At 39.7% G+C, this 25932-nt stretch overlaps 1 pseudogene; it reads right to left on the bottom strand.

The window, feature by feature from the left end:
- Positions 1–4033: 4033 nt before the first annotated feature.
- On the bottom strand, positions 4034–4801 carry LOC109026466 (large ribosomal subunit protein eL21-like; annotated as a pseudogene).
- Between the last annotated feature and the right edge of the window lie 21131 nt (positions 4802–25932).

Below are 25932 nucleotides of genomic sequence, written 5' to 3'. Positions count from 1 at the left end.
GGTCATGATAGATCAAGTAAGCGTGAGGAACGTGACTGGGGGCTACATACTTCAGCTAACAGAGCAAAAAGTTTTACAGTGCTTTCTGATACCATGTCTGGAATTTACGGATAACACCAGTAGTTTTGGTCAGGGGTTAATATTATTATTATTATTTTAACCACCAGGGCCAGGTGGTGGCGCCAAGGTCGTCTAGCTATTTATCTTACTTCTGTTTTTTTCCAACTTTTTGCTTTCTCTCTTTTCTCCTGTCTTATAAACTAGGGAAAAGGGGAGGTGGGGGAGAAGCTGGGAAGGACAACAGAAATGGTGGTCTCTTTCCATAGTAGCGTGAAACTTAGGGAAACTAACATAGGAGCACATCTTCCTGACGCTGGTATCACTAAGCCATAAAGAAGATGCATACCCATAAGCATAAAAAAGCACGTGCAAGAATATTTCTAGCAGCATTATTTGTAAAAGCCTCAAACTGGAAACAACCCAGATGACCATCGACAATACAATGGATAAATACTTGGTAGTATATCCATACCAATTCATATAAATAAATCATGGCACATTGATAGAGCAATGCAGGTGAACTACTGTTATACACAGCATCATGAATGAATCTCACAAACACTGAGTGACAGAGTTCAAACACCCACCCCCATACCCCATCACCCCAAAATACTGGATCATTCATCTGTAGTCCCAGCTATTTCGTGGTGGGGGAGCTGGAGGGAGTCCTGAGGAGGGAGGATCGCTTGAGCCTGGGAGGTCGAGGCTGCAGTGAGCCCTGATTGTGCCACTGTTCTCCAGCCTGGGAGACAGAGGGAGACCCTGAAAAAAAAAAAAAAAAAAACACTGAAATATATAAAATTATAGGGAAAGGAAACAAATCAGTGATTTTCAAGAGCTGGGGGTTGGGGGAGGGGTTGACTACCAAGGGCACAAGGGAATATGAGGGAGTTGTGGAACTGTTCCGTATCTTGATTGAGTTTGGGGTTTACTTTTATCAAAACTTATAGAACTGTACAATATAAAGGGTAAAGTTCACTGTATGTAAGTTATATCTCTTTTTTTAAGTTTTAAGATGAAAAACTAAAAAGGAGGCAGAACTAACCTATGGATGTCAGCAGAGTGGTAGCTTTGGGAAGGAGGGAAACTGCCTTCTGGGGTTCCAGGACTGTTCTGTTTCTTGACCTGGACGATGGTCAACAGGTGTGTTGACTTTGTAATATTCACTAAGCTGCAATCTTATGAGTTGTGCACTTTCCGTATGTTCTTCAACTTTATTTTATTATTATTTTTTGAGACACAGTGTCACTCTGTCACCCAGGCTGGAGTGCAGTGGTGTGATCTCGGCTCACTGTAACCTCTGCCTCCTGGGTTCAAGAGATTCTCATGCCTCAGCCTCCTGAGTAGCTGGGATTACAGGGGCGTGCCACCATGCCCGGCTTGTTTATTTATTTATTTATTTATTTATTTGAGACACAGTCTTGCTCTGTCACCCAGGCTGGAGTGCAATGGTGGGATCTCAGCTCACTGCAACCTCCATCTCCTGGGTTCAAGTGATTCTCCTGCCTCAGCCTCCTGAGTAGCTGGGATTATATGTGTGAGCCACCAGGCCCAGCCTTTTTTTTTTTTTTTTTTTTTTTGTATTTTTAGTAGAGAACGGATTTTGCCATGTTGGCCAGGCTGGTCATGAACTCCTGACCTCAAGTGATCTGCCCACTTCAGCCTCCCAAAGTGTTGGGATTACAGGGATGAGCCACCGCGCCCGGCTAGTGTGTTCTTCAATTTTAAAAAGAAAAAATATATATCCAGGATCTGTAATATCTGTTTAGTGTCATGGGAAAGGCATACTAATCATGTAATCACGGCAGTTAATACATAATTACAAACTGATAAAATGCTGGAAGGAAAGCAGAGAGATGTCATGAGGCTGCAGGTTAACAGAGGCCACCTCAGTCAGGAAGCTTGCCTGAGCACTGGAAGCTTAAGAGAGATGTGAGGGAAGGATGTAGTTAATGTGAGAGTGTGGTCCTTCCCCTGACTGCAAAGCCTGAGAGGCTGGAGCACAGAGAAGAAGAGAAGGACAGTCTGCCTCAGTTTCCCCAAATGTTAGGTGGTCTGCAGGTCCACCACACTCAGGCTGTCTCTTTTCTCTGCACCAGATAAACCTTCTTCTCAGTCATGCTCTGGAAAAAATTGCAGGACATGGAGAATCACAGACCCAGGCAGATCTCACTCACCCTTGTTTTCCTCTCAAATGCCAGTTTTCCCAGACGAGTCTGTGCAGCCTCCAGCCTTCTGCCAAGGTAGGACGGGAGCTGGTGGGTCTCTAAATATCCAGCAGTTCTGGGCCTCAGAGTTCATATCTGTCCTTCCGTGATAGGGATGGTTGCAGCTGAGTCTCTACTATGGTTCAAAACATGTGGGGAGTGGTGTCTAAGGAAGTTATTTTGGCACTTTTTTTTTTCTTTGAGATGGAGTCTCATTCTGTTACCCAGGCTGGAATGCAATGGCATGATCTTGGCTCACTGCGACCTCTGCCTCCTGGGTTCAAGTGATTCTCCTATCTCAGCCTCCTGAGTAGCTGGGACTACAGGTGTGTGGCACCACACCCAGCTAATTTTTGTATTTTTAGTAGAGACGGGGTTTCACTATGTTGGCCAGGCTGGTCTTGAACTTGTGACCTCGTGATCTACCCACCTCGGCCTTCCAAAGTGCTGGGATTACAGGCGTGAGCCACCACACCTGGCCAGGCACCTTTTATTTTATTAGAAATTGTGGGCCCAAGATGATATCCAATCAGAAATATTTTAACTTCATTTGAGACACCAAGAAGCAGATTTTTCAATATTCCTTTATGGAAACAAGGAAATAAAGCAAGTGTAGTTTCCAAGTAGAGAGGAACTTTTAACTAGTAAGTTGCCAAATGTAAATAAATTCTCTTATCTTACTGAGAAGGGCACCAAGATTTTAATTACTGCGTTGAAAAACAATGCACGCAGTCACACTCTATTCCTTCCATCTGCTTCTCATGTGAAGCAGACGGTTGTGTCAGGGACTTTTCTGGGGTTGCCTGTAGCAAAGATGCTGACATTGGAGGTTCTGACAGTGATGCTGCAGAGAACTGAGGTTGATAATTTCTTACATATGACCCCACCGTTATCATTTTATGTCTGTGGAAACCCACGTAGAATAGTAGATTGAAGAAGAGTTCTCAGCGAATAAGTCACGCCTTCTTGTTTTGTAAACAAGGAAATGGAGACACCCGAAATTTAAGAGCCTTTCTCCAAGACATACGGCTGGTTAATGACAGAGCCAGGATTGTCACTCTGGATCTCCTGATATCCCAGTCAAACGTTCAGTCCCTCTCCTGTTTCACTCAGCCCATTTCTACACATATCCATTTCAAAGGAAGTTCCATGAACTCTGGCAACCTGTTTCCATGTGATAATAGTCTGCTCTTAATGAAAAACAAATACTACCCATGTTTGATATCAATGATGTTAGGTGATGCTTAAAATAACTTAATTTGTTTGTTCATGCTCTCTTGCTGCCTAGGAACGCTTTCACATGAGTGTCCCAATTTCCTTGGAAGTCTTCCCAATGCCCTCAAATACCTTGTCAGCAATTCTATCAGTCCTTTTGTATCCGGTCCAGAAAAAGTTCTTACAAAACTTTTTTATTATGGAGTTTTAATTATTTACGAAATTGATCCTTATGTAACCACCACGCAGCTCAACAATGATCAATTCGTGACCAATCTTGTTTCATCCAGCCACTTCCCCTTCCTGTGTTAATTGAAGGAAGATACCAGATATCATATCATTTCACTTATACATATTTTGGCATGTATCTCTGAAACATAAAAACATTTGAAATTAACCACAAAACCATTATCTCACCTAAAATTTTACAAATTAAAGTAGTAATTTTTAAATACCGTCAAATGTCCCTTTAATGTTTAAACTTCCACATATCTATAATTTGTATTAATTATACTTTTAACTTACATCTTTTTTTTTATTTTACAGCCCAGAGGTCCTTTATTATTTTTTTTTTTTAACACCTATTATGGCATGAATTCATAGGGAGTAGGTTCCAGCAGCTCAGGCTCCTTCCCATTGGTTCTCACAAAGTGTGTTTCTCTGGGTGGAGCAGGCTGGTGCTTTAGCTGAACCCAGGTACCTTTCTCTTTCGCTTCTTTCTTTTTCTGATCATTTTCCTTCACCCGTTTCAGGAAGCTATCTCGGCTCTTAGAGCGCTTAATGTGCTCAATACGCACATTAATTCTCTTGGCAAGAAGCTTGTCCTTGTTTGTTTACAACAATGCCAATAGCATGCTGGGTAACACTGTAGACTCCTCCAGTTTTGCCATGGTAACATTTGTGGGGCATTCCTTTTTGAACAGTACCCATTCCCTTGATGTCTACAATATCACCTTTCCTATAGATTCGCATATACGTGGCCAAAGGAACAACTCCATGTGTTCTAAAAGGCCTGGAGAACATATATCGGGTGCCTCTCCTCTTTCCCTTTGTGTTCGTCATTTTGGTGAATTACTGGAAGATGGCGGTTCTGGCAGAAAGGCTAAATCTTAATTTTATAATTTTTTTGCAGTTTGCTTGAATCAGGTGCCAAATAATCTTCCCATGGCTTCATATGTCTTTGAGGTCTCTTTTATTTTACAGATTCTGCCTCAATTTCCTTGCAGTTGATTTGTTGAAGAAACTAGATTGTCTGTCCTATAGGGTTTCCCAGCCTGGATTTTGCTGATTGCATCTCTGGTGTTTTTTTTTTTATTATTTTTTTTAATTTTTTAATTTTTTTATTTGATAGAGAGTCTTGCTCTGTCACCCGAGCTGGAGTGCAGTGATGCGATCTCAGCTCACTGCAACCTCCGCCTCCCGGGTTCAAGTGATTCCCCTGCCTCAGCTTCCCGAGTAGCTGGGATTACAGGCACACACCACCATGCCCGGCTAATTTTTTTGTTTATTTTTTTAGTAGAGATGATGTTTCACCATGTTGGCCAGGCTGATCTCAAACTCCTGACCTCAAGTGATCCGCCCACTTCAGCCTCCCAAAGTGCTGGGATCACAGGTGTGAGGCACCGCGCCTGGCCAATCTCTGGTGTTCTTTAGCCTGTTCCACTCCCTTCTGTCTTTTCTGTAAGCTCATTTCATTATCATTTTCTGTTTATGGTCTCTCCCTCACTGGACTGACTTCCTGGAGGACAGAAATGGTATCTTATTTGTCTTTACCTACCTAGAGCCATGCTGTTCTCTGGGCTGATCCGCGAACTTGTCAAGCAAGTGCTGGTCTAAGGCCTATATCTGCATTGCCCTCCCCCAGATATTCCCACATTTAATTCAGGCTTCTGCTCAAATACTAGCTCGTCAGAAAGATCTCTCTTCTGTAAAATGCTGGTAAATGTTTAACAACTGGCTCCCTTGGATAAAAAGCCCTGACTTATAGTATTCGCCAATTTCCATGGTGTAAATACATCCATCATAGCCGATTTAAAGCTACAATGTGATGTCACTGAACACAGAGTTGGGAAGAGGTTGGAGCAGCACACCATTATATAATATTTCCAGTACACAGGTATCATAGATGTAAATAACTTAAAGGGCATAGATCATGGTAATAGTCAGTAATCTACATAGAAGATGCTGAGTTTGAGTATTTATTACCTTTGTTTTTAATATAATATGTTGACTTTGAAGTTTATATAATTTAATTTTCAATAATGGCAGTATTAGATTGTTCTCACACTGCTGTAAAGAAATACCTGAGACTGGGTAATTTATGATGAAAAGTGGCTCACGTCCCGCAGGCTCTAAAGGAAGCATGATGCTAGCACCTGCTCGGCTTCTGGGGAGGCCTCAGGAAACTTACAATGATGGAAGGTGAAGAGGGAGCCGGCACTTCACAAGGGCTGAGCAGGAGGAAGAGAGAGAGTGGGGAAGTGCCACACACTTTTAAACAACCAGATCTCCTGAGAACACACTCACTGTTGTGAGGACAGTACCAAGGGGGAAATCCACACCCCTCACCATGATCCAATCACCTCCCACCAGGCCTCACCTCCAACATTGGGGATTACAATTTGACATGAGATTTGGGCGGGGACAAAGATCCAAACCCTATTAATATCTGTGTTTAACATCCTGCTCTCACAGTTCCTAAAAATTGAAGAGTGTGCTCTCATGAATAAGGATGAACTGTCGCCAGTATACCATTGACTCTCTTGTTGACTGTACCTAAAATGGGATCTTCACCACTCTCTTCTCGTACTTTGTTTTTCTTCAAAGTGTTTATCACTCCATCCCATGCTGTTAAAAATTTGATTTAAAAAATATTGACTGTCTTTTCTGCTGTTTTTTCCTAACTCAGCCTTCAGCACCTAGAACAGTGCTTGGTTTGTAACAGATGTTCAGTAAGTATTTGTTGAAGAATGAATCACTGGGTCCCTTATGCTCATAAAGAAAAAATAAACATAGAAAATAATAATAATATAAGACACGGGTATGAAACCTACCAAACCTTTTCTCTAAAACAAATGAACCTTTCTGAATTTATTGAAGAAAAATGTCTCGTCACCATTATCTCAGTGTCCCAATTTCAAGGCTGATGAGAAAATGAGTAAATAATGTGCCAGTAGACTTTATCAGTGTACTCATTACTGGCCATAAACTCAAAGTACACCAACAACAAATCTTTTTTGGCAGACCATCTGGAGTTTAATGATCTTTCTCAGTAAAAATTTAAAATATCTATTATTTATGCCTATTTTCTTTTTCTTTTTCCTTTTTTTTTTTTTTTTTTTTTTTTTTTGAGACGGAGTCTTGCTCTGTCACCCAGGCTGGAGTGCAGTGGTGTGATTTCGGCTCACTGCAGCCTCTGACTCCTGGGTTCCAGCGATTCTCCTGCCTCAGCCTCCGTGGTAGCTGAGATTACAGGCACACGCCACCATGCCTGGCTAATTTTTGTATTTTTAGTAGAGACAGGGTTTCACCATGTTGGCCAGGCTGGTCTCAAATTCCTGACCTCAGGTGATCCGCCCGCCTTGGCCTCCCAAAGCGCTGGGATTACAGGCATGAGCCACTGCACCCGGCCTATTTATGCCTATTTTCATTAAATTCATGAAATTGTCTGATTTTTCTCTCATTACTAATTTTAATAATTCTTTGCATTTAAACTACCACTAGGCCTTCTAATACTAAAAGTTCGACACCAGAGCTGGTCTGTGATCCTTGGCTCCAACTTCCTCTGCTCTTTTTCGTCCTGCCAGTGCCCAGTTGTCCAGCACACCTCACCACCTGTCCCTAGATCTCAGGGCAGGAGTCATTCATTCTCATTAGGGGGTTGGTGTTCAGTTAAGCATCATTGTGTCCTTTTACCTGGGGCATTTGGGTGATTAACCAGGTATGAAGTTGCTGGTGAACATAGAGAAGCACTGTCACTGAATTGCCATGTGCTTTAGTTTCTGTCTTGGTCAGAGAGATGCCCTGACCACATCCTCAGAATGTGTGAGGATAAAGCTGTGTAAGAGATTTGTGTGTGAAAACTTCAGCACCCTCTAAAGTGCTAGTATACTCATTCCAGCTTGGGACTGAGCCTGACCCGTTTTTTTTTTTTTTTTTTAAAGAAGCACCTCTACAAAGAGTTAAATTTAAGAGACTTCGCAGGAAGGGAAAGTTGGATTTTTGTTTTGTTTTGTTTTGTTTTGTTTCCTGAGCACCGCATAATTCCTGATGTTTCTGAAACATCGCTGTTTTGAAAACTGAATATTTAGCCTGTTTGGGCAGCCACTGTGTAAACTGCTGTGCTCCAGATGAAGCTGCCTGATCCATTGTGTTGTTCTTTTTCATCAAAATTACCTTGATCTACCACCTTCTCACCTCTGTCGTTTCTAATTGCACCTGCATTCATATGGAATATGGTCTGTATTTCCTAAAGTGAACGATATTACATAGGAGACCTAGGTGTACTCTTAAAAGAAATACTGGCCTCAAATAAACTTATGTGTCAAAGATAACCCACAAGTCATAATTTAAGGTGGATCATACAGCCTTAAATTCTTAAAGGAACATTGTGTTTGATATGGTTTGCGTCTGTGTCCCTGCCCAAATCTCATGTCGTATTGTAATCCCCTATGTTGGAGTTGAAGCCTGGTTGGAGGTGATTGGATCATAGGGTGGATTTCCCTTTGGTCCTATTCTCATTATAGTGAGTGAGTTATCACAAGATCTGATTGTTTAAAAGTGTGTAGCACCTCTCCTCTCTTCTTCCTGCTGTCGTCACATGAACACATGCTGCCTTCCTCTTCACCTTCCTCTTTACCTTCTGCCATGGTTGTAAGTTTCCTGTGGCCTCCCCAGACATGCTTCCTGTAGAGCCTGTGGAACTGTGAGCCAATTAAACCTCTTTTCTTCATAAATTAATTACTCGGTCTCAGGTATTTCTTTACAGCAGTGTGATAATGTACAAGTACAGTGTTTAAGTCAAGAAAAAAGAATTTTAAACCTGTAGACTTTCCCATACTAACTGGTATTCAACTTCTTTCTAATCCCATTTTCTTTTAATGATTTAAGTACTCAATATGTCTCTCTCTTTCTCTCTCTCTCTCTCTCTCTCTGTGTGCGTGTGTGTGTGTGGGGGGGGTATGATGGTTTCAGATGACTCAGGCATCCTTCCTGTAAGAGGATTGTACATCCACCCTTTGTCCTTTGTAAGGGATAATCAGGGTTCTTAGCCCCCTCTTAATGTTAAGAAAACCAATTGTTTTTCAACAAACTTCAGACATGATGTACATAAAATAAGTTTAAAGTTTTTACCATTACAGTTTTCATATTTTGCTTTACAAAATGTTCTCTGACTAGCACAAAGATAAAGACCTGCAGAAAGCAGAAAATTCTTGAGTACCTGTCATTATCACATTCTAAAAAATAGTGTCATCATTTGACTTGATAAGATCTTATTAAAATGTAGTTTGACAAATATAATTTGCTGTAGACAGGCTCATTTTGAAATTAAAGGTTTAGGTGATTATATAGTTGGACATCTAAATAATTAAAGGTTTTCAATAAGTTTAGTCATTCCTGTATGTCAAATATCCTATTCCATATCTTTGTGTCTTAATGCTCAGTTAACATTTTAATGTATGTGTCTTAGTCCATTCAGGCAGCTATAACAAAATATCATAAACTGGAGTAGCTTACAAACAACAAAACATTTATTTCTCACAGTTCTGGAGGCTGGGAAGTCCAAAATCAAAGTGCCAGCTGATTCACTGTCTGCTGAGGGCTACCTTCTCACTGTGTCCTCAAATGGTGGAGGAGTGAGGGGACTCTCTTTGACGTCATATATAAGGGCACTAATTCCATCCATGCGGGCTCTACTCCCATGATCCAATCACCTCCCGAAGGCCCCACTTCTAATATCATCATCTTGGTGGTTAGGATTTCAACATATGAATTTGGGAGGACACAAGCGTTCAGTCCATAGCAGTGTGTATTAGTTTTTAGTTTTAGTAATGGAGAAAAAAATTCCATGTTCAACCATAAAAATACCCTTTAAAATGTTTTTCACAAGAATTTGCTAAAACATTGAATGGTTAATTTTATGTAACATTAATGGTATATTTAATACACAGATACAAGAGATTGTAATGAACAAGAAAGGTAGAATTTTTAAAAAGGCTCAGAAAAGTAAATTAACAACCCCAAATCACAGAATCAATCTGATGGATAAACATTAAATATTAGTTTTATTAATGGTAAAACCTGGATCGAGGCTTTGCATCAAAAATAGCACATCGTCCACATACATTGACTTCCACCTCTTCTAAAACCACACTAAAATGGAAATAAAGGGATATATTTGGAAGACATAAATCCACAAGGACAAAGAGAATGAGACGAGGTGGGAAACCACAGCAAATTGTGGAGGGTGGAAAGTTGTTGGAAGAGTGGGGACTGTCATGGCAGCCTTGAGAGAACTGAATCCCACACTGGCTATGGGAAAGCCAAGAGCAACTAGTTCAAAGGTAGACTCCCTCTACCACACACAGATTCAGGAATTGGTAGACCCAGATACTTCTGCAAGTCAAGGTGAAGACCAGAAGATTGACCAGACCAGAAGACCAGAAAGATTGACCAAAAATTTGTTTAAGAAGCAGTTAGATCTCTAGACTCCTTGTACCCCATGTTAGTGGTGATTGCCCATTTACTACACACACCAGCAGAAGGCTGGAGATTTATTCTCTAGCATTTACATTGAGGATTTCTTGACTGAGGAACCCTAGATATGGATTAAGTTCAGGACACCAAAGTGAAGATAGGAGGAATAAATAAAAATTGATATACTATGAATATTGATACCACCCCATGCTTCTTGTTGATCTATTTTCCTGGAATGCTGGTAGAACCTTATGAGATTGTAACCTGCCCAAAAAGAAAGAACAAGAACTATTGATGTTGACAGTTCCCCCAGTGAAATGCTCAGCCAAGTCACCTAACAGTGAAGCCCATATAGCATGCAGAACTTCTGACCAACTTTTTGTCCCCTACCCTTAAATACGAGATGACAGCCGAAAATCACCACATTTTGAGCAAACCCTCCAATATGAAAGACAAAGGCCAAAATAAAGAAACCACAAGAAGAAAATAATCTATATGAAAGAGAGATTTATGCATGGAAAAGATAATGTGAAAAAAACACAAAATTAATATCTTAAGAAAGATGAGGAAAAATTGTGCTTTTCTTATAATTAAATATGAGATTATATGTATTTAAGAATATTATTATCTTATAATTAAAAATAAGAGAAGATTTAGGGAATAGAAAATAGTTCATGAAAATTAAAAACATAATAGTAAAAATGAAAATTTCCAAAGAATGTTTAGAAGAAGAAAAAGCGCAGGAAGTCTTCCTAAAAGCAGAACAAAAAAAATTAAAAAATAAAGAGAAAAAATTTTTTTTGACAGGATCTTGCTCTGTTGCCCAGGCTGGAGTGCAGTGGCATAAACACAGCTCACTGCAGCCTCAACCTCTTGACCTCAAGCAATCCTCCCACTTCAGCCTCCTGAGTAGCTGGGAGCACAGCCATTTGCCACTAGGCTCAGCTAATTTTTAAAAATTCTTTGTAGAGATGGGGGTCCCACCATCTTGCCCAGGCTGGTCTCAAACTCCTGGGCTCAAGCGATCCTCCTGCCCCAGTCTCCCGAAGTGCTGGGATTACAGGCATGAGCCACCACACCCAGCCTAGAAAAATGTTTTATAAATGAGAAATCAAAGGAGTAATTTAGGAATTACAGAAAAGGAGAGCAGAGAAAGTGGAGGGAAAGAATCATCAAAGAAATAATTCAAGAAAAATTCCCAGATGTAAATTTCCAAATTAAAAGGGCCCTCTGAGTACCCAGTGAAATACATCTAAGACCCATATTAAGACACATGATAGTGAAATTTCAGAGCATTCTTGCCAAATGAGGGAGCGAACCCAAGAAGATGACATGGGATCTGAGAAACAGGTGATTCATAAGAGAAAAATGAAAAGTATCTCTAGAACCATGTTACAGGAAGACATTGAAATGACCTCTGCGCAGCTGACCTATCAGTCAATCCCAATGGAGCAGGTCAGAAAGCACCAGGAGAGACAGCTTCATAAAGTTCAGAATGGTAGAACACCTGATGGATTTGAAAGCACTGAGAGGAGATTGACTCAACTGTAGGAAAAGTTGGGAATAAATTAGCGTTAGGTACTAGAAATGTAGGCAGTCTTTTAAAAAGGCAATTATATAAGTTCTAGAGAAATAAATTGTCAGGAAAGGAAAATAAGTAATATATGATTTAGCTGCCAACAGTGTTTCCATTTTACATGGCCATAAAATAGAAACACTGAATATTGATCTAACCAAACTTACAACATAGTGGGAGGGTGAGACATTGGGAGGAGTGTTTGTATGTCTGTGTCTAGACGTATTTTTTAAAATGTAAAATCAGGCCTGGCACTTTGATTCACACCTGTAACCCCAGCACTTTGGGAGGCCGAGGTAGGGGGAACGCTTTGAGCCCAGGAGTTTGGGACCAGCCTGGGCAAGACAGGCCCCATCTCTACAAAATTTTTTGTTTGTTTGTTTTTGAGATGGAGTTTCACTCTTGTTGCCCAGGCTGGAGCACAATGGCATGATCTCGGCTCACTACAACCTCCGCCTCCTGGGTTCAAGCGATTCTCCTGCCTCAGCCTCCTTAGTAGCTGGGATTACAGGCATGCACCACCACACCCGGCTAATTTTGTATTTTTAGTAGAGACAATGTTGATCAGGCTGGTCTTGAACTCCTAACCTCAGGTGATCTGCCCACCTCGGCCTCCCAAAGTGCTGGGATTACAGGTGTGAGCCACCACGCCCTGTCAAAAAAAATTTTTTTTTTTTAATTAGCTGGGCATCTGGTCCCCGCTACTTGGGAGGCTGAGGTGGGAGGATCACTTAAACCTGGGAGGTTGAGGCTTCAGTAAGGCGTGATTGTGCCACTGCACTCTAGCCTAGGTGATAGAGTGAGACCCTGTCTCAAAAAATAAAAAGTAAAATTATCTCCTACAGTGGGAAATAAGTGTTTAAAAGTAAAACAAACAAACAAACACCAAGGCGTATCTATATAGGAATGTTCTTCAGAACTATTGAGGGAAATACAAAAGAATTGGTTGAAAAGAATGAAATATAGTTGCATTATTGGAAATGGCAAAGTTGTAGAGGCTGCCATTTTTCTTAACAAGCCTTTTAGAATTATGTAACTCTTTAAATTATGGACATGTATAACTTTCATTTAAAAATATAAAACAAAAAAGTCTGTACTGAAGAAGAGGCTGTGAGGTGAAGTCAAATGGGCTGCACATTAATTTGGCCCACTTGGTCTTTATTCAAGAGTTGAAGTCTGGGGCACCCCAAAGTTTAGAGTTGCCTGAGAAGGCACAGCCAGAACTGTAGGAGAAAAACAGAGAGTGTGGTGTCTTGGAAGCCAAGTGGGTCGAGTGTTTCAAGGACCAATTGTCAGCTTTCTCAAATGCTTCCAAGAAGAAAGTAGGAAAGTTCATAAATTGGCCAGGCACAGTGGCTCACGCCTGTAATCCCAGCACTTTGGGAGGCCGAGGCGGGCGGCAATCACAAGGTCAGGAGATTGAGATCATCCTGGCCAACGTGGTGAAACCCTGTCTCTACTAAAAATACAAAAATTAGCTGGGTGTGGTGGCGCATGCCTGTAGTGTCAGCTACTCAGGAGGCTGAGACAGGAGAATTGCTTGAACCTGGGAGGTGGAGGTTGCGATGAGCTGAGATCGGGCCACTGCGCTTCAGCCTGGAGATAAAGCGAGACTCCATCTCAAAAAAAAAAAAAAAAACAAAAAACAAAAAAGAAAGTTCAGAAATTACCATAGGAATGAAGAATACACAAATCCCAGGTATTTGCTTGGGATTTCCAGCCGACAGAAAAAAAGCCATTGGCTTCCTAGTTTAAAATTACCTGGGGACTTTTAAAAACAAATAGACAAAGAACCGTCCCACCAACCCGGATCTCTCTGTTTCTCTCTCTCTCTCTCTCTCTCTCTCTCTGTCTCTCTCTCTCACACACACACACACACACACACACACACACTCAAAGCCTGAGCTATGGTGAGACCTTTGGACTTTATGGGGTACAGCTTAGGCATTTGTCAAGATGTTCAGTTCTGATTCTGGTGGTCAGCAAAGCTTGGGGAACACTGGCTTGGCTAGATAAAGTGGAGAACACTAGCACATAGCTATGCATTGAGCTCACCTACAGATTTTTTATATATTCAAACTGCAGATATTTTGCCCTCATCGGTAATTCACATATCTGAAGTTTTCATTAATATTCACCTCATATATAGCATGTTTCTAGCATCATATTTTAAAATATTCATTTTACGTTAAAGAAAGTGAATGGACTACTCTTTGTAACGGATTTTTCTCCTAGAGTTTTACATTATTACACATGATACCTATTCTCATATGTAACCACACTTGTCTTTCAGATGTTAAAGACTTTCTTTTGGATGAAAGTGTTGGACTTTGAGACAGACAGGCAAGCTGTTATTTCAAAGGTTTTTGTAAAAGAACAACTTATACAGCCACCAAGTAGTTCATAATTTAGTTATTAATTCTACAGCCATCTTTTAAGCCATAAAGGCTTTCTGGAACAGTAAGAATAAAAAAAAACTTTTCTTGCACTAATGCCTATTCATTCATATTATGCAGCCACATAGTATTCTTTTCTTTGAAAATTTTTAACTATTTAAAACATCTCTTTTTTATTGTAATAAAATTTGTTATATTAAATTGACCATTTTAACCTTTTTAAAAAAACGTGCAGTTCTGTGGCATTCAATACATTCATATTGTCGTGCAATCAATACCCATCCATCTCTAGAACTAAAACGTATTTTTGGTTTACATTGTACATATCTAAAAATAATTCTTTTATATGAGTAATGTCTGTTAAAAATTAAGTATTGGCCAAGCTAATCAAAACTAATCTAAATATTAAGCGAATACTAAAAAACCAATTTATGAGTATCTTGAAATATCTCATTTTCCTCTTTTTTTAATGTATTAGTTTTCTATTGCTAGATAACAAATTATCTTAGAGTTTTGCAGCTTAAAACAACAAATATTTTACATTCTTTTTATCATATTAAGCCTTTGAAATCTTATGAGTATTTTACATTACCATTACTTCTCAATTCAGACTGGCTGCCTTTCAAGTGCTTGATAGCTGCCACGTGGCTAGTAATTACCATTGTGGGCACCACATTTCTACGTGCTGCAGTTACTGTTAAGTTTTAATCATCTGTTTCTGTCTGTAGCTCTGTCTGTATCCCTAGCTATATCTATGTAAACATCAATTTAGTACATTTGTATTACTAATTCTTTAATAAATGTTGGATTCTACATGGAAGTTAATTAAGAGAACTACCAGATTTATACAAACAGCTGGCAACACACAGGCTGCAGGAGCCCACACCTTCATCTCTAGGTAAGTTGTAAGAGTTCAGAATTAGTAAGGGGTACTTTGGGCATAGTTCACCTCTCCAAGCCCTGTGTTATTAGTATTCCTGCATTAAAATAGCAGATTCAAAATAAACAGTAATGAAACCACGACTGTAAAGAGAAGAAACAAAATGCAAATTACTTCCTGTCCTTCATTCTGTATGATCACTTCAAGTTTTTATGTGTGTTTAAATGTTAAAACAATGAAACATAGTAGAAACTATGAGGTGTAATATTTTTGTTAGGTAAAATGCAAATTTGAGTTCTTATGTGAATCATTTTAGTGTGTTTGAATAAATGCCTTTACAATGGAATCATATTCATCTTTTTTATTGTTAAACTATAAAATCAAGAAAATAAATATGACTAATTATTACATGATATTTATAGAAAATATTTTTGTCATATAAAAGAGCAAAGAGGTAAAAAAATACCTTCTAGATGCCAGATACATTGGGTTTTCCACTGCCATAAGCCTAACCTCTTTTAAATACTATCCTTCTCTCAACTTATTTTTTTTATTTTTATTTTTGAGATGGAGTTTCACTCTTGTCACCCAGGCTGGAATGCAATGGTGAGATCTCAGCTCGCTGCAACCTCCACGTCCTGCATTCAAGTTGTTCTCCTGCTTCAGCCTCCCAAGAAGCTGGGATTACAGGTGCACACCACCACCTCCAGTTAATTTTTGTATTTTTAGTAGAGACAGGGTTTCGCCATGTTGGCCAGGCTGGTCTCAAACTCCTGATCTCAGGGAATCCACCCGCCTTGGCCTCCCAAAGTGTTGGGATTACAGGCGTGAGCCACTGCGCCCTGCTTACCCTTCTCTCAATTAATATGAAAAAGTAGAATTAGAATAGGTTAAAGCGCTGACACACTTAACTGAATCCGGTATTTTCTTTCTTAATACACTATAATTATTTTGTATTAAATATAAAAGGGGCTTCCTTATTATAGTGTTTGAGTTTTGGGCACTTTTTTCTCTAATGGATGCCTGTTTTCCTTCTTTTCAAAGCCTAGAACAGAACACATAGTAGATACTAAATTAATTGTTGGCATACTTGCTGTATGAAGACTCATCAGTTATCATGAGGGTGGCCTGGAAAATAAGCTCTGGATTAAGCTTTAGGGCTCATTTTAGGTCTCAGGAGCAGGGTATTGCAGGACAAATTCACAAGCATGTGGAAGTTGCACCAGTTACACTCAATTCACTTGGTACCATCCTGGTTTTGTAGGGCCCATGGATGGGCTCAGCCAGATGAAATCCCTCTATATGGAGGAGCTGGGCACCCCAGGGCATGGCCTTGATCAAATATCGTGAGAGGATGTTGTCTAGACAACATCAACAGTCCAGGACCCTGTCTACTGACGAGCTTGAACTCAGGAAAGTTATCCAACATTAGCCAACATACAGTCATAATTATTATTAATAGTTTATTGCAGGTACAGAAACAGTGTTGGAAATTTCCACCACAACTCCTAGGTACACAGAAGAGTAGTTTCTTTATTTCTATAGCTGATGTGTTTTTTCTGCATATACCATGAAAACATTGAGAATGTTCATACACTGGTGATGGGAATATATGTGGGTAGAGTCACTTTGGAAAACAAGGGAAATAAAAAATGTGCAGGGCTGGGCATGGTGGCTCACACCTATAATCTCAGCACTTTGGAAGGCTGAGGTGGGAGCATCATTTGAGCCCAGAAATGTGAGACCAGCCCAGGCAACATGGTGAAACCCTTTGTATTAGTCTGTTCTCAAGCTGTTGATAAAGACATACCCAAGACTAGGTAATTTATAAAGGAAAAGAGGTTTAACGGACTCACAGTTCCACGTGGTTGGGGAAGCCTCACAATCATGGCGGGAGACAAAAGGCACGTCTTACATGGTGGCATGAGTCAAGTGAAAGGGGAAATCACTAATAAAATCATCAGATCTCATGAGACTTATTCACTACCATGAGAAGAGTATGGGGAAAATGCCCCCGTGATTCAATTATCTCCCACTGGGTGACTTCCACAACACATAGGAATTATGGAAGCTACAATTCAAGATGAGATTTGGGTGGGGACACAGCCAAACCACATTGCCCTGTCTCTACAAAAACAAAACAAAACAACCCCCCAAAAAACTAAAAAACAAAAATTAGCTGGGTATGGTGGCATGTCCCTGTGGTCCCAGTTACTCAGGAGGTGGAGGTGGGAGAATCACTTAAGCCCGGGAGGTTGAGGCTGCAGTGAGCAAGATGGCGCCACTGCCCTCCAGCATGGGTGACAGAGTGAGACACTGTCTCAAAAGAAAAAAGAAAGAAAGCACATACTTCATGTTTTGGTGTTTCCATCTTAGGTATTTATTTATTTGTTTTTACCTTGTAGCTTGCATATTTATTGAACAAATACTACTAAAATAGCTAAAATACACTGGGTACTTGTCATGAGTGCATTAGTAAAGACCACGTTGTTACAAAAGCCCGCATTTTCCGCAGTACACAACTGCAACTCTACATAAATGCCACAGGTGCGGAATACTGTTTTTTTTTCTCTATTTGCACAGCTGATGTACCTATTCTAACAAAGGAAAGAGAGGAGGAATGCACAAGAAACTCAGGCCAATGGGGAAGCAAGAAGAGAACAAAGATGTGCAGTGCATGGGTCATTAGTGTGTTGACGAAGAGTCAAACTTGGCTGAGCGAGGTGATTCACACCTGTAATCCCTGCACTTTGGGAGGCCAAGGCAGGTGGATCATCTGAGGTCAGGAGTTCGAGACCAGCCTGGCCAACATGGTGAAACCTTGTCTGTACTAAAAATACAAAAATTAGCCAGGTGTGGTGGTGCACACCTGTAGTCCCAGCTACTCAGGAGGCTGAGGCAGGAGAATCACTTGAACCTGGGAGGCAGAGGTTGCAGTGAGCCGAGATCACACCACTGCACTCCAGCCTGGGCAACAGAGTGAGACTCTGCCTCAAAAAAAAAAAAAAAAAAAAAAGGGAAAAGAAAAGAGTCTAACTCTAAAATCTTTGAAGAGATTTATTCTGCACCTAAGAATAAATCTTCAGGAGATCCTGAGAACATGTGCCCAAGGTGGTTGGAGCGCAGCTTGATTTTACACATTTCAGGGACACATGAGACGTCAATCAAACACATTTAACATATACACTGGTCCGGTCCAGAAAGGTGGGAAAACTTGAAGCGTGCGGGAAGGCGAGGGCTTCCAGGTTATAGGTAGATTTAAAAAGTTTCTGATTGGTAATTGGTTGAAAGAGGTTGTGGAGACCAAAGTTTAGTGTGCAGGTGAAGCCTACAGGTAGCAGGATTCGGAGAGAATAGATCGTAAATGTTTCTTTTCAGACTTAAGGTCTGTGTTGATGTTAAAGCTGGAGGGATACAATGAGGCCTGTTTATCCTCCACTTCCCATCACGGCCTGAACCAGTCTTTCAGGATAAATTTTAGAGTGCTCTGGCTGAGGAGGAAGTCCATTCAGATGGTTGGGGGGCAGTTGGGGCTTAGAATTTTATTTTTGGTTTACATATATTTAACAGTCAGAAGCAGAACAATTCCAAACAAGGCCTGCTCTGTCAAAGGAAGAGCTAAAAGATGGCTATATAAAAATTAGGATGTGGTTTCAGACTGGCTAACACAACATTCCATGAATAGATGGTATTTTATTTTTGTTTATCCCATTTCAGTGGAAGCAAGGACAAAAATGTAAAATCTATGCCTTGCTTATCGAAACTGCCAATAAAAAAGAGTGTTCTACCTTTCAAAAATTATTCTTATTTTGTAAAGACATTTTTTCTTAATTTTTGGAAAAGGCGTAATTTTCATATCCCCACTCAGATGCCAGTGTTTTGGATTTTTTTTTTGGAGGGAATTTATTTAAAAAGAGTTTGCCTCCCCACCGCCCCACCAAATTCCCTTTGAAACAATAAGGATCCAAAGAGACACCTCAAAATCCCTTTAAAATTATTCTTTCTCTTTCTCTAAACAGGCAGGCGAGGTAATGGAAAAGAAGAAATTTGGTAAGTAAATTACAGTTTTGTGATTGCCCTTGCTACTGTCACCGCACGTCTATGAGTGTCAGTCACGCTACTGTGACTGTATGTCTTTAAGTGCCAGCTGGTGAGACACTAGTCTCTCACACACTATGGCAGCATTCACTCAGCCTACACCATTGAGGAAGAAAACTGCACTGAAGACACAAGGAAAACAAGTCAATCCAGTCTAGAGAACAACATTCAGGGAAACAGAGTACAAACACCTTCTTAGAAGATGGAAAGAAAAAATTAAAAATAAAAAATTCCCTCCATCTCCTTGTTTGGAAATGGTTCTTGACTGACCCAGACAGAGAGTTCTGGGTAATAAACCATTTTGAGAATCCTAGTGTTTGGTTTCTATTCTCCCTCTCTTCAGTCCAGGGAGACAAATAGACAAAAGACCACCTCCCTGTTCACTCACTCTCCCCTCTACACCTGAAACACAAATGTCCATCTTAGGGCATTTTTAACCTACAGCAGGGATCTGCACACATTTTCTGTAAAAGCTGAGATAGTGTTATAAAAGTTTTGGGCTTCCGGAGATCTGTGCCATAGACAACATGTAAGTGACTAGGTGTGTTTGTGTTCAATGGAACTTCATTTGTGGATACTGAAATTTAGATTTCATATAATTTTCACATGTCACAAAACATTCTTCTCTTCCTTTTTCTTTTTTTACACCCGTTTAAAATGTAAAAGTTACTCTTAGCTGTGGGCCATACCAAAACAGGCAGTGGGCTGGCTTCGTCCTGTGGGAGTCATGCTTTGCCCACCTCTGTCTTAAAGGAACTGTTGTGTATGTGTGCTGCCAGGCTCATGCATAACAGTTCACAGCAGTGTTACCTGTAACAGCAACAAAACAAAAAGTCTACCGTGGAAGCATAGGTAATAAGTAAAAATTTGTGATATAGTCATAGAATGGAACACTGCACAGTGCCAAAAATGCATGTACCAGTATCAGTGTGATACATGTATCAGTATGATTGGATCTGAATCACTTAATATTGATCAAAAAAGGAAGTCACAGAAGAATTCATACAGCCTGATACAGTTATAGTAAGGTTAAAGAAGGCAAAATTAAACAATATATAGCTAATAAAACTATAAGGAGGCCGGAGGCGGCCTGTAATCCCAGCACTTTGGGAAGCCTGTAATCCCTGCACCTGTAATCCCCACATTTTGGGAGGCTCAGGCGGGCAGATTGCTTTAGGTCAGGAGTTTGAGACCAGCCTGGCCAACATGGCGAAACCCTGTTTCTACTAAAAATACAAAAATTAGCTAGGCGAGGTGGCTTACACCTGTAATCCCAGCTACTCTGGAGGCTAAAGCACGAAAATTGCTTGAACCCAGGAGGCAGAGGCTGCAGTGAGCTGAGATCACACCAGTGAACTCCAGCTATCTCAAAACAAACAAACAAACAAACAAACCCCAAAACTATAAAGAAAGGCAAGGGAATTGTAAAGACAAAATTCAGAAAAGTGATTCCCTTAAGGATGAGAGACTGGGAGAAGCATTTGGGAACCTCCAAGTTACTGGAATGTTTCTATTTCCTAAATTTAATCCTGGGCATACAGGAGTCATTTTTCTTCTCATGCTTGAAGCTGTATTATTTATATAAATAATATACGCTTATATATGTATATTTGACTAAAAATTTAACTTAATTTGAAACAGCGTTGCTACTGAAAATGAAGTTGATATAGTGCTTTTTTTCCACAGGTTTGTTTACATATTAGGGGTTTAGCAAATAGATTTCGGTGTTAAAGGAAAGGGTGCCCTCTTCAGGCAATATGTCTCATATTGCTAAAGATTTTGACTAGAAAAATGTGGACTTAAAAAAATACTAGAAACTCATAGAATCACACCACGAAGAGGCATTTTGTTTGGTGTTCTGTGTCTATTCTTACCCAGTACAAAGTATTTTATTTTTAGAAAACTCCAGGTAAGGATTTTTAAATTTCCATTTCATAATGTGACTTAGTTTAGTTTTTTTAAATCTCTATTTCCTTTTTATCTTAATATCTATTTCTTTTCAATATATGAGATACCTTAGGCTCCTTTCTTGGAAGATTTAAGTTTGGTACAACTACAGAAATGCTTGTCATGGGATACCTCTTTTGGCCTGTATTAACAGCAGTGATGGGAAAGCATTTCAGAATTTGATTTCTTTTCAAAAAGGAAAAATCTAGTAAGATCTAAGATTTAATGGGGACTACCATGTTTAGCCTGAATATTTAACACATGCTTTCATTTAATGTGTATATTACACAATATTCTATGAAAATAATGTAAGCAAAAATTACAATTTAGTCAATAATTGCTAAAAAAGAAAAGTTGAAGTTATAGCATTAGTAGTTTGGAATTAATAAATATATATTTTTTGACCAGGCATTACAATCCACTTAAATAAAACGTATTCCTTGTTAACTAAGAGGGCACTTGTTTATTATTACTATTATTTTTTAACCTTAAGTCAAATATAATATTTATTCACCCATATCATCTTATAGTACCATTGTATTTCAAATAATCTGTTAAATCAGTTTTTTGTATTACATGTTAGTTTAAAATAATTGTTAAATAGTTTAGTTAATCTATTATTTTCATTTTTTATGACCATTTTAAACTTAATTCACATAAAGGATTTTATTGCCCTAAAATTATGCTTTGGAAACATATTTTTAATAAAATCAAAATGGGTTCTACTTCTTTTTGAAATTTGTACTCTTCCTATTTTTATTACATATGGAAGAATGAAAAGTGGACAGTGGAAATTAGAATCCTAGGATATTAAAACTGAAAGAGACTTTAGAGATCATCTTGTCTGTTGCCCTTTTTTGACAGCTGAGTTAATCGAGTTCTAAAGTGGTCACTTGATTTGTCCGAGGTCACACAATTTTAGTAATTGGTATGACTCTTTTAATCAGTTTCAAACGAAGTTAGTAGATGATTGGTTTTTGTTTTAATGGAGTAGGTTCTTCAGTGGGAGCTTGGTTGGCATGCCTTGCTTTTTATCACCAGGTAGCTGGGAGGCAGTGTGGTGCAGTGGAAAAATGCTTCCTTCCGAGTCAGGGAAACAGAGCTGGGACCTGCTTCCTGCCACTTGGTGGCAGCTCTTGGGCAAATTACTAGGGACAGGAATGGGAATAATAATACATACCCTAACGAGTCAGCATGGGCCTTCAAAGAGATGCACAGTGCTTGGCCTACAGTACATCTTCGGTTACTGGTAGCTGCCATTATTATCAGCTGTATATTTTTATTAGTAGTGCTACATTTTATTATTAGCTGTGTATTTCTATACATTATTAGTATATATTAGCAGCATTTTTTTTGCTTATTTTTTATCTGAAATCCATGTCCCTAATTTCTAGTTACTTGCCTTAATTCTCCATTATTTTCCCACATCTCTTGCAGAGTGACTAGTACTGTATTTAATTCCTTGGTGCCTCAGTTTCCTCATTTGTAATAGAAGAGAGGAGTTGAACAAAATAATTTTTAAATCCCTTTAGGCCTAACTTTCCATGTGCTGACCAGTGGGATTTTTGAAGCCAAAAATCCCTGCTTCTCTAAGGAAAGCTTTCAGGCCTATATTAGTTGCCTCCAGTGATTAATTCCTTTGACTGCACACTGAAAAATATTGGATCAAAAAATCATTGTCAGGAGTTTTAAAAAGTGCTGGTAGTGGGGGTGGGGGATAAATCACTGTTTGATAAATATTGTCAAGCAAACAGATAACAGCATGGAGAAAAATTAAATTTGATCCATATTTCATATGGTATTTTGAAGTGAATTTCAGATAGGTCAAAGAGTTAAATATTTCATGGCAACTGTTAATGAAAAAAAATCTTTTGAAAACATCATACCAAATGTAATTCAGCTGTGGAGGAGAAATAAGTATTTTAAGTTTTTTTCTTTTTTTTTTTTTTCAGACGGGGTCTCGCTCTGGTGCCCAGACTGGAGTGCCATGGCACTATCACGGATCACTGCAGCCTCAGCCTCCCAGACTCAAGTGATCCTCCCACCTCAGCTTCCCTAGTAGCTGGGACTACAGGTGGGCACCACCATACTCAGCTAATTTTTGTATTTTTTGTAGAGAGAGGTCTTGCTATGTTGCCCAGGCTTGTCTCAAATGCCTAGGCTCAAGCCATCCTCCTGCTTTAGCCTTCCAAAGTGCTGGGATTATAGGTGTGAGCCACTGTGCCCAGCCTATTTGAAGTTTTAAGAAGTACAGGCTATGACCAGAGATGCAATGCATATGATCAAATATGTCAAGTCAAACTAAAATTTCCATACACACGCTGTATTAAAATAAATATTGAAAGAAGTAAACAAGGTAGAGGAAATACACTAAACATCTGATAAAAACTTCATTATTCAAACATAATGAGCACATGAATGTAAGAATTACAGGTAGAATACATTTAGTAGATGATTACAGGTGATCCAAAACAACAGATAGTATATTATCTCATAGAAAAAGAGTCTATGAGCCAATAGAATAAAAGGAATATAAAATAAGAAGGCAAAATTAATAACAATAATAATGTCCAGTGTAGCCAGGGCTACACCATCACCATCAGAAAAGAAAATATGCCTTTCCACTGCGGAAGGGTTACGTCTTTCTGGAGAATAAATTCGCATTATGCAGCTGGCTCTCTAAAAATTCTTTATGCCCTTTAACCCAATAATTCCATTTTGGAAATATATCCTAAAGGAATTAACTAAAAAGAAATGACACCAGTTATAGCTGCTCCATTTATAGGACAAAATAAAAAAAACAGAAAGGGAGAGTTTATTCCAACAAAAAGATGAAATGTGTGTCATACGTTCATGCACACACACACACACATACAGTACACACATATTAACATACTCTCTAAGCAGAAAAAGTGTATGTGGTCTATGTAAATACTTGGTAGTTTTTTAGGGAAAATAACCTTAAGGTGAAAAAGAGAAGCACAAGATACTAGTTACATAATGAGTGTAGCTGCAACGATTTCATACAGTGATTGTTTATTCAGTTGAGTTTATATCTCATGGTCTCTAGTTTGCCTGTGAATCAGAGACAAGCTATTTGTTGTTATGTTGTTTGCTGCAAGTTCTTGGGAATGAGGAGGGCAAGAGATGATGGAAGTGAGGCTTGAGAAGAATGTCTAAGAATTGAAGTGGCTCTTCGGGGGAATGGGATGAGGAGCTAAGGATTCCTGGAAGGATTGTGCCTGAGGTTATAGAGCCTGAACTTCTCAGTTGGTTCCAATCTGAAGAATGTGATTTTTGTTTTCCCCAGCAATGATCCAAAGTCAGGATGTGGGAACAAAGAAGGGGACACAGTCAAAAAACAAAGGCTGAAGTTTGCAGACAGGTGAAAAGAACGACAAAGGAGGGAGTGAGTTGAAGTTTTGGTAGATGTGTCAGGCATTGGGTGAAGCAATAGAAATGACCCATTAATGTAAGCAGATAATGAATAGCTCATAGATCAAAGGGAAGTTTGAAGAATGAGACTTAAAAAACAGGTAGGAACCAAGAGGGATCAGACAGCCATGATTGGCATGAGCAGCCAGAACACCCTGCTGGAATGACTGTTGGAGCTGCCCAGGGGCCCCACTGGATCTGCCTTGTGTGGATGCTGGTGCTGTGAATACTTTCTAAACTCTCCGGTTGTTTCTGGTGGTCAAGAGTTGAGACCTCAGGTGGGAGCATCTAATTGGCTAAGCCTTGGTCATGTGTTCAATCTCTTCTTCCAGGAAGAAGAAGGAAGTATCTGTCCCCTTCAGCTCCCACACTGGTTGTGAATCTCCACCTCCCAGCAGAATCTCATTACAGAAATTCTCCATAATTAGAAAAGGTATAATGAGGTGTGTCTGTTTCATCATGGCTGGGAATCCAGTTTCTCTGGGGTTTCCTTGGCCAAGAGGGGGTACATTCAGTTGGTTGGGGTACTTAGAATTTTGTTTTTAATTTACAAGCCAAAATGAGGCTCTAAAGGAAGACTTGGGGCAATGAGGAAGAGAGTCCCTCTTTCTCTCTCTCCCTCCCTCTTTGGTAGTTGGGTCTCCTTTGTGGCTTCACCCCCTGCCTAATAGCCCGTCCCTCCTTCTGGGCATCTCCCACTAGAAAAGCCCCAGCTTTGGGACTCTGATGACACCACTTCATCCTACTGACCTTCAATTCCTGGGGATGGTGCTGGCCTCCTGTATCTCTAATCTCTGGGTAGTCTTGCAGTTCCCTATTTGGCTTCTCAGTCCTTGTATAAATTCCTTTTATTAAATTCTCATTGTTTGAAAGACCTAGAGTGTTATCTGTTCTCCTGACTGGATCCTGACTGACATGATATTGACAGCAAAAACTAAATATTGTGGAATCCACTTGATCTTCATCTCATTCTCTGGTCATCAGGTTGAGACAGAGCCTCCTGTCACCTGAGAACAATTGGGGAGTTATAATTGGAAGCAGTGTGTGTCTTGCTGTCTATCAAATCCTTTCTCTTTCCTTTTAGACACTCAGCTAGACTTGATTTCCCAATCATACAATGGATTCCTGTCTAATGGAATAAGGGTAGAATTTATGTCTGGAATTTCCACCCCTGAATCATAAAAATCTTCTTTCTCTCTCTCTTCTTTCTGCTGGCTGGACTTTAGCACTCAGGACAACATGGGAGGTACATGTTGAAGACGTCAGAGCCTCTGTCTACCTGGGTCTTGAACTGTTGAGCTAGAGTGGACTCTTCCCACATGAACCACTACCAACTGGACTTGATATGAGTGAGAGATAAATGTTATGGTAGATCGCTGAGATTTGGGGGTTTATCTGTTAATGCATCCTATGTTACCTTAG

This window comes from Gorilla gorilla, chromosome 3 (assembly GCF_029281585.2).
Source record: "Gorilla gorilla gorilla isolate KB3781 chromosome 3, NHGRI_mGorGor1-v2.1_pri, whole genome shotgun sequence".
NCBI lineage: Eukaryota > Metazoa > Chordata > Mammalia > Primates > Hominidae > Gorilla > Gorilla gorilla.
Note: the sequence above shows the minus strand (reverse complement) of the source record. Positions and strands in the feature narration are given on the sequence as shown.